The 13,058-nt window shown below is 38.9% G+C and overlaps 1 pseudogene; it reads right to left on the bottom strand.

Moving 5' to 3' along the window:
* Positions 1-12,328: 12,328 nt before the first annotated feature.
* On the bottom strand, positions 12,329-12,810 carry LOC125357659 (annotated as a pseudogene).
* Positions 12,811-13,058: the final 248 nt, after the last annotated feature.

Here is a 13,058-nt window from a genome sequence, read left to right as displayed (position 1 = left end):
AGCTAAGTGTGGAGTCTAAGATGGTAAGGTTTGTTAAGTCCTATTACAAGATAATCTCCCATAATATTATTGTGTTTGTCATCAATCTTTTAAAAATAAGGAAGTGAATAAGGCAACATTCAGGCATGAGCTTTTTGTGATTGATGTAGGGCAAATGTTGTCAGTCATTAAGGGAAAACAAGTGAGACTTGGTCTAGTTCAGGGATTAAAATAACAGGTTTTAGAGTCGAGGTATTTGAATTTGAGTCTTTGGACCTTAGTAAATCTAAGCTACTCTTTTCTCATTTACAAAAGGGGTAAATACTTATTTCATGTGACCATTATAGAGATAAAGGAGATAGTCCCTCCTCAGTACCCACTATAGATTTTGGTACTTTTGGTACTTTTTGGTACTAGTAATTGTCAGCTAAGGTTTTTGTTGCTTTTCAAATATGTATAGCAATTCTCATTATTCACAGCTTTTATGATCTAGAAAGTTGTTTGAACACTGAATTAGCACATACTGAGTCATTTTTCACAGGGGAAACACAGGGTTAAACTCTTACGAGCCTTTGGCCGTGTGTTCATCAGCCAATGAATGCATGATCTTGTTTTCTATCTGTTTCCATGTACAGCTACCTCTATTTATGGACATGAATGCATTTTAACAATTCATTAACATTATAATCACAGGAATGAGAACTAGAACTTGTGATTATTGTCTAATACACCTATTTTCTCTATAGGAACATTCTTGAACTCAATGGCATTTGAGGACTGCAATTGGGGGTCGTTTTAAAATCACAAAATCACCAACAAAAAGCACCAAAAAAAAGAAAATTTTGACACTCAGTAGACTGTCAAAGGAAACTTGTTTTAACAGCTTGAAGGCAGAATATTAGCTTACTTGACCTCAGTGTGAAAGCCACCCATTGGGTGACTCCCTTTTTTTAAACTTTAGTGCTCTGCACATGTATGAAAATGACTGTGAAAGTTGCAGAGTATTGATTTAAGTACAAATAAATTTTAATCCAATTTGCAGCTACAGAATCTGTGAGTAACGATGATGGACTATATGGGAGCAACCAGTAATGGATGATTCAAGAGCTATTTAACTCTCTCCAGTAAAGGAGCATGAGATGCAGAGGTAGCACATTCTGTCCTTGGCCAGCTCCCATTTTTACAAAGCTTGCCAAATTCCATCCCATGGGACCATGACAGAGCACTTTAACATTTCTTTAAAATGACAGTCATTCATATACTAGAAGACAGCTATTGTCTCTCCTTGGACTCAACAGTAGGTTAAACAGAGCCATTTGCTGTAGCTAGTCTCCATATAATAGTACTGTGATTGTCCTCCCCAGCCCTGTTGCCCTCCTCATATGTTCAGTGTTTCGACATCTCTTTTCGAGTGTGAAACCCAGGATGAAAACTGTGTATCTGAATGCCAGCTGAAGTCTGACCAGAGCTTCAGAGAAAAACGACCATTACTCTCATGTCCTAAATGTTATCCTTTGCTAAGTATTTTTAGAGTGTTGTGGTACAAATATTTTAAAATACATTGTATGCTAAATATTTTTAGAGTGTGTTTTTACACAAAAAATTTACATGATAGCTAGCATATCCTTGGCTCATGTATCTAGGGGGCTCATGTGGCTAATTCTTACTGGTAGGATAGAGATAGAAATAACTAATGTCGCCTAACTGCAGGCCTGGTCCCTAAGAACACCGGAAGGAATTGTTCATAGTTGCTTTGGGATGACACTGCAATGAGTGATCCAATGGTGGAGCACACAGTGCAGAAGAATAATCCATCTACACATAAGACTTGTATGATTAAAATAAACCAGGATTAGTTTAAAAACTGGTTTGTTTTTGTTGGCATAAGTTAATTTCTTTAATGACTGTAACCTATAAAAAAGCTTTTTTGTGATGATCATATTATACTGTTGACTCAAATCCAATTTGCTATCAGCTAAAATGTATTTTTTTAAAATGCTGGCTGCTACTTAAATACATATTATCATGGACATGTTAGCATTTTTAGATAAGTTTAAATTATTTAATTCACCCTTACTAGGCTTTATTTGTTGTTGTTATTTTTGTGCTGGTCCTAGGGCTTGAAATCAGAGTCGAGGCACTATACCTGAATTTTTGTGCTCAAGGCTAGCACTTTACCACTTGGCTCACATCTCCACTTCTGGTCTTTTGGTGGCTAATTGGAGATAAGAGTCTCATGGTCTTTTCAACTTGGGCTGGATTCAAACTATGATTCTTAGATCTCAGCCTCCTGAGTAGGTAGGATTATAGGCAGGAGCCACCAGTGCTTGGTTTGGGGTTTACTTTTTCAGATCTAGCAAATTCTCAAGGAATTGGCATCTTTTCAGATCTTTGCATCATCAACAAATGAGTAAGCCTTTAAGTTCATGGATAAAGATTTTAATATCTAAAGCCATAGGCTTAGTATTTTGACAAAGAAAATACAGATAATACTTCTTACCAAACAGCATGTTGTTTTTCTGTGGTCAATACTGTACTTTAGTCAGACTGATCATATGGATACATAACATCCTATTTGTGTTTACCTGCATGTTTATATTTTAATTCTAGTGTCCACTTATGAGAGAGCAAGTGATCTTTGTCCCCCTGAATCTTCCTTACTTGGCTTTATAGATGGTTTCTGATCCCTAAATTTCCCTGCAAATGACATAATTTCATTCTTCCTTGTGGCTGGATAATACTATTCAACCTTAGATTTTTTTTAAACCTCTGCTCATATATTAGAAAATTTCTCACCCTCCCTTCCATCTCATTCCACCTTTTGAATTCAAAGGCAGTAGATTCTTAGCCTTGGTTTTAGCCTCACTCATCCATTAGGGCATCAGTTTTCATCACTGCTCTTGATCCTGTTTCTGACCAAACGACTGTCTTCTCTGACATCTTAACACTTAATCACTTGCAGTCCATTTTATGTTTATATTGCCCCAGAGCATTGGGTTTCTCAAAGGTGATTAATGATTTCTTTCTTTTCTGATCTAATGAGATTGTATTGCTACTTAATCCACTTTGACTCCTTCAGACAGTTGATACCACTGATTGCTCATTAAAAATTCTCTCCTTATTTACTTCCACTACAAAGTTCTTTCTTGTTACCACCCCCTCCAATACTCTCAGCACCTCTGGCACTCTCATTTTCAGTCTATTTATGTTTACCAGACTCAAAGTCATGCTCTCTGCTCTCCATTTCCCCAAAGTATCCCTTACAACTTCAGCTATCCCTTCTATGTTGAGTGATTTACAAATCTGTACTTCTAATCTGCACCTGCCCTTGTTCCACTTATGTGTTTCCAATAGTAAACAGGAAATATCTGCCTGACAAGGACATCACATGCTTTAATATACAGAACAACTCTACCTGACAAGAACATCACATGTTTTAATTGCCTATAAGATGCTTTTTTAATTCTCATTTATTCTGAGAGTGATCTCAGTAATATTAGTATAAAATAACTTCGAATCAGTATTTATATTATACCCTTCATGCAATCTGCAATAACTTTGTCTTGATTTCCAAGCTCCTTCCCTCCCTCCCTCCCTCCCTCCCTCCCTCCCTCCCTCCCTCCCTCCCTTCCTTCCTTCCTTCCTTCCTTCCTTCCTTCCTTCCTTCCTTCCTTCCTTCTTCCTTCTTTTGATGACACTTGAATTTAAACTTAGGCCTCATACTTGTTAGACAGGCACTCTATCACTTAAGCCATACCCAAGCCATCAATGTGTTTTGATATTTTCCCATTTTCTGTGTGTTCAACCCTCACTTAAATCCTGGGTCAATCTGAGGCACAAGATTTATTTAAAAGAGATTAACTCAAATAGATCTATACCCTGGACCCACTCTAATCAGTGATGTCCTTTTCCTCCATATTTTTCAGTTGCCAGTAGCCTACCTTCTTTCCTTTAGTCAAAATTTCTCTTTTCTAAAAAAAAAAAATCATAATATCTTTTATCATTCATCATTAACCCTAAGGTTAATAAATATAATCAAATTTATAGACTGAGGCTGGGAATGTGGCTTAGTGGTAAAGTGCTTGCCTTGCATACATGAAGCCCTGGGTTTGATTCCTCAGCAACACATAAACAGAAAAAGCCAGAAGTGGTGCTGTGGCTCAGGTGGTAGAGTGCTAGCCTTGAGCAAAAAGAAGCATGCCTCAGGACTGGCAAAAAAATTATAGATTGTTCTCTAATAACAATCTTTCTCATAGTCCAAACCTACCACATCAAGGGTAGGTTCTTTCAGTAGGAGTAGAATAATGATTTTGAACTGAAATGCCAAAGGTTCCAAATCTTGGCTGCCTAGATGAGTACCCCTTTGCTTGTGTAAAAGCTCAGTGCCACTGTCCTTATTGTAGCTCTAGTCTTATCAGTTCTATGTCTGATCTGTTTGAATTTAGGAACTTCTTCCAGCCAATTCAACTAGCACCTTCTTACAACCTTTGCTCATTGTTCTCTTATTTTACATTTCTTCCAATAGTGCCCAGCAAGTGTAAGTCTAACTACTTCTCTTTAACATTTCCAGTGGACCATTCTTTTTATTTAAAAATTTTATTGTCAAACTGAAGTACAGAGGGGTTACAGTTGCATACATTAGGCATACATTTCTTGTACTGTTACCTCCTCCCTCATTCCCACCACCCCCTTCCTCTTTCCCTCCCCCTCCATGAGTTGCTCAGTTGATTTACACCAAACAGTTTTACAAGTATTGCTTTTGTAGTCATTTGTCTTTTTATCCTGTGTCTCTTGATTTTGGTATTCCCTTTCAGTTCCCTATTTGGGGAATATGGCCTAGTGGCAAGAGTGCTTGCCTAGTTCTAACACACGGTTTCCAATGTACTCAGATAAGATACAGTGATAGTGTAGGTACAACCATAGGAGGGGATACAAGAGGATCATCAACAATAGAAGCTACGGTTTCACATGACATGTTGATAGTAATTACAACAGTGATATAACAGTTGTTTCCATAACATGGAGTTCATTTCACTTAGCATCCTCTTATGCATTCATAGGGGCATAGCAATTAGGCTCTTGTGATCCTCTGCTGTGACTAGCCTAAACCTGTGCTAATTATTCCCTATGAGGAATAATAGAGTCCATGTTTCTTTGGGTCTGGCTCACTTCACTTAATATAATTTTTTCCAAGTCCTTCCATTTCCTTATGAATGGGGCAATGTCATTCTTTCTGATAGAGGCATAAAATTTCATTGTGTATATGTACCACATTTTCCTGATCCATTCATCTACTGAGGGGCATCTGGGTTGGTTCCATATTTTAGCTATGACAAATTGTGTTGCAATAAACATTGTTGTGCTGGTGGCTTTAGTGTGTCCTTGTTTGTGGTCTTTTGGGTAGATATCCAAAAGTGGGACTGCTGAGTCATAGGGAAGCTCTATGTTTAGCCTTCTTAGGAATCTCCATACCACTTTCCAGAGTGGCTGAACCAGTTTACATTCCCACCAACAATGAAGTAGGGCTCTCATTTGGCCACATCCCTTCCAACATTTATTATTACTAGTTTTCTTGATAAAGGATATTCTTACTGGGGTGAGGTGGAATCTCAATGTCCATGCTCCCGGTTTGGCAGGATTAATATAGTCAAAATGGCACTATTGCCATTTTGATACAAATTCAATGTAATACCCATTAATATCCCAACACCATTTTTTAATGAAATAGAGGAAGCAATCCAGAAACTCATATGGAACAATAAAAGACCAAGAATAGCAAAAACAATCCTAAGAAGAAATAACAGTGCTGGAGGAATTGGAATACCAAACTTCAAGCTGTATTATAAAGCTATAGTAATAAAAACAGCTTGGTATTGGCACTGGAACAGGCCTGAAGACCAATGGAACAGAATTGAAGACCCAGAAATGAACCCACAGAACTATGCCTACTTAATCTTTGACAAAGGAGCTAAAAAATAGGATGGAAGAAAGATAGCCTCTTTAACAAATGGTGCTGGCAAAACTGGTTCAACACGTGCAACACACTAAAACTAGATCCTTACATATCACCCTGCACCAAAATCAATTCCAAATGGATCAAAGACCTTGAAATTAAAACAGATACCCTGAAAACTCTAAAAGGAGTAGGAGAAACACTTGGGCTTCTTGGCACAGGACGGAACTTCTTTAACAAAGACCCAGGAATCCAACAAATCAAAGAAAGGTTGGACAAATGGGACTGCATCAAACTGCAGAGCTTCTGCACGGCAAAGGACATAGCTTGCAAGATAAACAGAAAGCCCACAGATTGGGAAAAGATCTTTACCGGTCATACAATGGACAAAGGCCTCATATCTACAATATATGCAGAACTAAAAAAAATTACCTTCCTCCAAAACAAAACTGCAAAGTACCAATAGCCCCCTCATCAAGTGGACTAAAGACTTAAAAAGAGACTTCTCTGATGAGGAAATGAGAATGGCCAAGAGACATATGAAAAAATGCTCTACATCACTGGCCATAAAAGAAATGCAAATCAAAACAACATTGAGATTCCATCTCACCCCAGTAAGAATGTCATATATCAAGAAAACTAACAATAACTATTGTTGGAGGGGATGTGGCCAAAAGGGAACCCTACTTCATTGTTGGTGGGAATGTAAACTGGTTCAGCCACTCTGTAAAGTGGTATGGAGATTCCTCAGAAGGCTAAACATAGAGCTTCCCTATGACCCAGCAGCTCCAGTGGACCATTCTTTAACTTCGGTATCAATTACTAAATATTATCTCAGAAAGGAGGTGAGTCTTTTCCTTGTCTCACTAATTCTTCATTTTTTCCATTTTTCTTTTATTTCTTTGGCTCTCCTTTTTACACTTCTCTTCATCTCTCGAAACTAGATTTGGTTCTTGAGGACAAGCATATATCTACTTTCTTCATAATAGCATTCTTTCACTTATTTAACACCAACTTCTCTTTGTTTTGAATTTCTAGTAGATGAATACCTGTAGACTGCCAGGTTGTTCTTACATATTTATTATGCATTGTTCCAAGATGATAACTAATGATAAATATTTGACTATATTGCTAAAGTTATTCCTTCTTCCTTCAATTCAGTAAGGTATGGGTTTATTTCTTTGAGTTGAAGAATATGTATACACACACACATACCCATCGTATTCATAATATTTGTGTGAATTCCACAGATGTTACTGAAAATGCTTGGCTTACAATAAAAGTTTTAGAATTCAGTTCTAAATGATAGGGTAGGATTTAAAGAAGTTTGATAATTAAAGCATTTAAAATAAAAATGTAAATGAATGTATGAGTATGCCTCAGACTGAGTCTCCAACCTATCCAAAATGAACTGCAAAAATAAGGATTAAAATAATTTCTCAGGCTCTTACTGTTAAATTACAGAGAAATGAGAGCATTTAGACAGGGTTACAGGCGTCATATCGCTAATTACAGTGGTTGCATTTGCTTTTGTTCCAGTGCATTGTAATTAATGAAGATCTACAGCTTGGTGCTTTGTCTTAGAAAACATACATTGCTTCCATAACCATCAATATAGCTATGATATTCTTCACTTCTTTCTCACAAATAACTTTTTTTTTTCCAACACAGGGGAGTCCATTGTTGAGGCAACAACATGAAAATCACAGTAAGATTTGAGCTTTCATGGATCAGAGAGCAATGGACTCTATTCATACATGCCTAACCTTGTTTCGATGCCCCACGAATGCAGGCTACAATGACATAAAGGACATTGTTTAGACTAACTCAATAATGATAGTATAATCATGGCTTTTGAAAAAATTTCAAACACTAAAAATGACTGCAGGATATAAGCAAGGAAAAGTTAGCCATGGCATACATCAAAATATGTATTCTAGACCTAAATTTTGATTCAGCCTCTGTGATTATATGTTTGCCAATTTGAGAATATAACAAACTTTGGAAGGCAGGGAAATGGATAGTGGATACCTAAAAGAACTTTCAGTCGATGGTTTGTGTGCAATAAATTGAAGCACTAACTACAATAGGAAGTGAGGGTTAGATTTCTGCCTCCGGTGACAAGTATTGTGTAGATACAAATTATGAAAAAAAAATCTCCATCTTGTTCTGCTTTCTGGTTCCACCGACTAAAATCCTTCTTCAGAAGGTACTAGTTTTAAAAGGAGACGCAATGACTGGACTTGTCATGTTGCACAGCAGAAACCTGATGGTTATCTCCTCACAGTGCTCATGGATAAATACTGTGCACACAAGAATGAACATACAAATTGTGCCATTTGATCTTTCCTCCATGCTCTGCAGGAACCAACAGGGCATCCTATGGAGATGTGGATGGGAGAAAATCCCTTCCCTCTCTCCATCCCAAATTCCCTGTTGGAGTTGGGCTTCCGGCCTGGGAGGTGTTAGGAAGCATTGGCAAGTTTTCAACACCTTCCTATGAGGCCCCTGGCTCAGATGTGACTCCCTTCTCTGCTTATAAGTGTCACCTGCTTGGTGAATGTAAACCTCTAAGAATTCTCAGGTCAGAGAGTGGCAGCAAAATGTACATCACAGTGAACGATAAGGAGCTGAGTCTTCTTTGTCTTAGAAGGCAGTGATGACTTCACCTTCTAACATAAATCCACAGAGAGTTACAAGCTATGCATTTCTAAGTGTTCCATTTCCTTTCTGATGGTTGAAAAAATGACGCTCATTTTGTATTTTGAAAAGGAGTTTTAGAATTTTGTTGTAAGTGCCACTTAATGGTTCTTTTTTTAAAAGCACTTTCCTGTTTGTAGAGGGAAACACTCCCTACATAATATGAAGGAAAAAAAATCTCTCAGATCTGGAAAAAGTTAATTGACTTTAGACTGTCTTATCAAAATATGAACGGATATCATTGGACTCCAGCTGATTTATCCACTACAGATCTTTTACTTTAATTTATTGGTTACTTCACACAATTGTCAAGCGCATTACAGTCCCGTGTGTAGAGGGAAAGCACTATCATCTAGCTCTTGAGCAGATGTGTTACAAGAGTCTTTTCATTTCCTTTCTTAAACCCAAAGAATAATGACACTGCAATATCATGTGGTGAAAAGAGCAATAATTTGATAAACATTGTCTTTCCATTAGATTAGAGCAATTAATCTGATTCTAATTTGGCTGAAACATTATCATACTGGAGTCCCCAGAGCCCTGTGAATAATCTCTAAACACATTGGCACACTCAGTAGACAAACATTATCTCCACTCGCACTGTTCTTCCATATGGTCTCCTCCCATGGTGATGGAGGGCACCCTGCTGCTTCAATCAAATAAATGTCAATTATCTGAGATAGATTTTTAGTTCTTAAGCCCTGGCTTGCAGTGCAGCCAGAGTGAATGTGTAGAAAGGTCTGCAGCTCTCGTCTGTACATGCTACTTATATTTTATAAGGAATTCACACCTTGCCACATCACACTGCAAGCATTCCCCAAACTATGTAAATAAAATGGTTGGTTTCAGAGGCTGTGTGTGAGATATAAGTGTGTGTGTGTGAAATGTGTGTGTGATATGTGTGTGTTTGTGAAAGAGAGAGATGCAGACAGAGAGACACAGAGGACTCAATCTTTATATATCTTTGCTTATTCTGGAAAAAAGAGTTTTTCTTTTTTTGTTGTTTGTTTTGTTTTCTAGAATTTTTTTTTGCCATCCTTGGGCTTGAACTCAAGTCTACATTCTGTCCCTGAGCTTGTTTTGCCCAAACCTAGTGCTCTGCCACTTGAGCTACAGTAGTGCTACTTTTTTTTTTTTGGCCAGTCCTGGGCCTTGGACTCAGGGCCTGAGCACTGTCCCTGGCTTCTTCCCGCTCAAGGCTAGCACTCTGCCACTTGAGCCACAGCGCCACTTCTGGCCGTTTTCTGTATATGTGGTGCTGGGGAATTGAACCCAGGGCCTCGTGTATCCGAGGCAGGCACTCTTGCCACTAGGCTATATCCCCAGCCCAAGTAGTGCTACTTTTGATCTTTTGGTAGTTAATTGGAGACGAGAGCCTCACAGACTTTCCTACCTGGGCTGGCTTTGAACTGAGATTCTCAGGTCTCAGTATCCTGAATAGCTAGGATTATGAGCATGAGCCACTGTCAACTAGCAAGAGCGTGTTTTCTAATTTGAGCAAGGATGCTCTTAGCCCTCCAAGGTGTGAAAGAGATTTCTATGTATATTCTTACCCTACTTAGTCACGTCTTTTTTGTAGCATCCTTCTTTGCCCCTAGATGGAAAGTTGGACATTGCTTCTCAGAATCAAGGGTCTATATCTGACCATCTGGTTTCTCTTGCAGAACTTTCCCTAGACTTGTCGTGAGAATGGCAGGCCTTGGGGGTGGGAGCTACAACATTTTCCCACTGGCCTTGCTGGAAAGGCTGATGAGATCAGTTGTATCTCTGGATTCCAAAAGGCAATGGAGGGTTGGAGGAAAGGAGCACACTTTTCCCATGGCTGAGGGAGAGCCCTTCTAGGTGCCAAAGAGGAGAATCCAGTGTTATTATAAAGAGAGCCTTGGATACAAAGCCGATATCTTCGAGCAAGGCAAAAGTAGACAGGGTGAAACGGTATGACATGCTGGGAAAGCTGTCAGTTTTGTGCTTCTCTGCAGAGCTCTCTATCTTTAGGGTGTCAATTATCAGGTGTTGGTTTTGTTATCAGACAGGCCCTTGTCTCAAAAGCTTGTAAATTTGCCCAGAGCCCCGAGGGCCTCTGATGACTGTATGTCTAGACTAAAAGCACAGGGTCACCCTCCTTGCTGCTGCTACTGTGACAAGCTGGCACAAAAAGAAAGGAAGTCCACAGGGATCTGTACTAATTCGCAGTGGCAATCCAGCAAACGTTGTCAGAAAGGATTTGACTTCCACGTTGGCTGTGATCCCGAATCAAGGAGGAAAGCCACTGAATGCTCAGGGTGAAAAAATAGAGAAGCACCAAACTCCTCCTGCTTTGAACACGGTTTAATTGGAGACCATCAGCCACTGACATCAAATGTCAAGCTGTGGGTCACCTACTGCATTTAGAGGGCAGGAAGTCCCAGGCTCCAGAGGTGGTCCAGTGCACCTGCTCTGCAAGGTGGGAGGTGTGGAAGATGAATATTTCAGTAACAACTGGAGCATTTGTGGAAGAGAGTGAACTTCACGCCAGGCTGACATGTGGATGAGGATCATAAAGAGAAGGTGGGATGAATTACATGGAATCAGTAGGTGTAGTGGTTAAATATGCAGGCTCTGGAGGAGGTGGCTGTGGTTCAAAGTCAAACATCATCACATAGCATGTGATCACAGGTGAATTACTCACCTTGTGCAATCCTCAGTTTCTACGAAGTGGAGATTAAGGGTGACTGCTACCACATGTGATTGCTGGTGGGACTAAATGACATAATGAATGAAAGCTCACAGCACAGTGCTGGCACATAGTATGTGCTCAATAAATGTTTGATTCCATTCTTAGAGAATGAAGACTCGACTTTGGATTGTATGTTTCTCCACTTACCAGAGTGGTGCGTGACTGTTTGTGGGTGGGTTGCTAAATCAGCCTAAGAGGACATGAGTCCTATATCACTGCTTTGAGGCCTGAGTGCAAAGATATGGTAGTGTACTAGGGACATACCAAAGTGTGCATAAAATCTACCAGCAATAGCTATATGTCTCTAATATGCACACCAGGCAGAGTGCCTTGTTTCATGCGTAGCTGTCAACTAACTTGATGCACCATGCATTACCTGAGAGAAATGGCTCCCAGTCTGTGTTAATTTTCCACGGCTGCCATAACAAATACCACAGCCTTGAATAACACAATTTGATTTCTCTGGAGTTGTAAAGATTGAGTGTCCAAGATCAAAGTATCACAAGTTTGATTTTTCTGAGGGCCTTTTTCCTTGGTCTGTAGGTAATTTCCTTGTGTTTTTCTTCATGTCTCCTCTTCTTAGGAGCACATTAGCCATATTGGAGTAGGTCACCTCAAAAATCTCACTTTAATTATATGTTTAAAGACTCAATCTTGAAATATCCAAGAAAGTAAATTTATATTTGATGGAGGGAGGATTTTCTGGAATTATGCCAAAATATCTTCTTCCTACAAAGTCAAATTTTCTTGAATTTTTTAATTCAAAAATTATACATGGATGTCACACTTTTCTATAACGCTATATTTGCATTCATGAAAAATAACCAAAGAGTTCTTTCCAGTGAAATTATTTAATTTTTGTGGTAACTACTGTTAGCTGCTATAACAAACAATTCCTTAAAATACAGTGGTTACACATAATGAAAGTTTTCTTTTTTTTATAGTTCAGAGGTCTTTTATTTATTTATTTTTTTACATCTCTAGGCCATGAATTAATAGGGAATAGGTTGCAATAGTTCAGGCTCCTTTCCATTGGTTCTCACAAAGTGTGCTTCTCTGGGTGGAGCAGGCTGGCGCTTCAGTTGAACCCACGTTCCTTTCTCTTTGGCTTCCTTCTTTTTCTGGTCATTTTCCTTCACTCGTTTCAGGAAGCTGTCTCGGCTCTTAGAGTGTTTAATATACTCAATACGCACATTAATCCTCTTGGCAAGGATCTTGCCCTTAACTTGCTTGTTCACAGCAATGCCAACAGCATGCTGGTAACATTGTAGACCCTTCCAGTTTTGCCATGGTAACATTTGTGGGGCATTCCTTTTTGAACAGTACCCATTCCCTTGATGTGTACAATATCACCCTTCTTGTAGATTCTTATGTATGTGGCCAAAGGAACAACTCCATGTTTCCTGAAGGGCCAAGAGAACATGTATCGGGTACCTCTCCTCTTTCCCTTTGTGTTTGTCATTTTGGCAAATTACTGAAAGATGGCGGTTCCGGCCAAAAGGCAAAAGTTTTCTTTCTTACTTCAGTATCAGTCAGTGGAGGCATTTTTGACCAGTGAGCTGTTTTAATTCAGAAGTGATATTAGAATTCTGTTTTTTTTTTGTCTTTTATTTTTTTCAAATTTTTATTATCAAACTGATGTACAGAGAGGTTACAGTTTCATACGTTAGGCATTGGATACATTTCTTGTACTGTTTGTTACCTTGTCCC

This window comes from Perognathus longimembris, chromosome 9 (genome assembly GCF_023159225.1).
Source record: "Perognathus longimembris pacificus isolate PPM17 chromosome 9, ASM2315922v1, whole genome shotgun sequence".
NCBI classification, from domain to species: Eukaryota; Metazoa; Chordata; class Mammalia; order Rodentia; family Heteromyidae; genus Perognathus; species Perognathus longimembris.
Note: the sequence above shows the minus strand (reverse complement) of the source record. Positions and strands in the feature narration are given on the sequence as shown.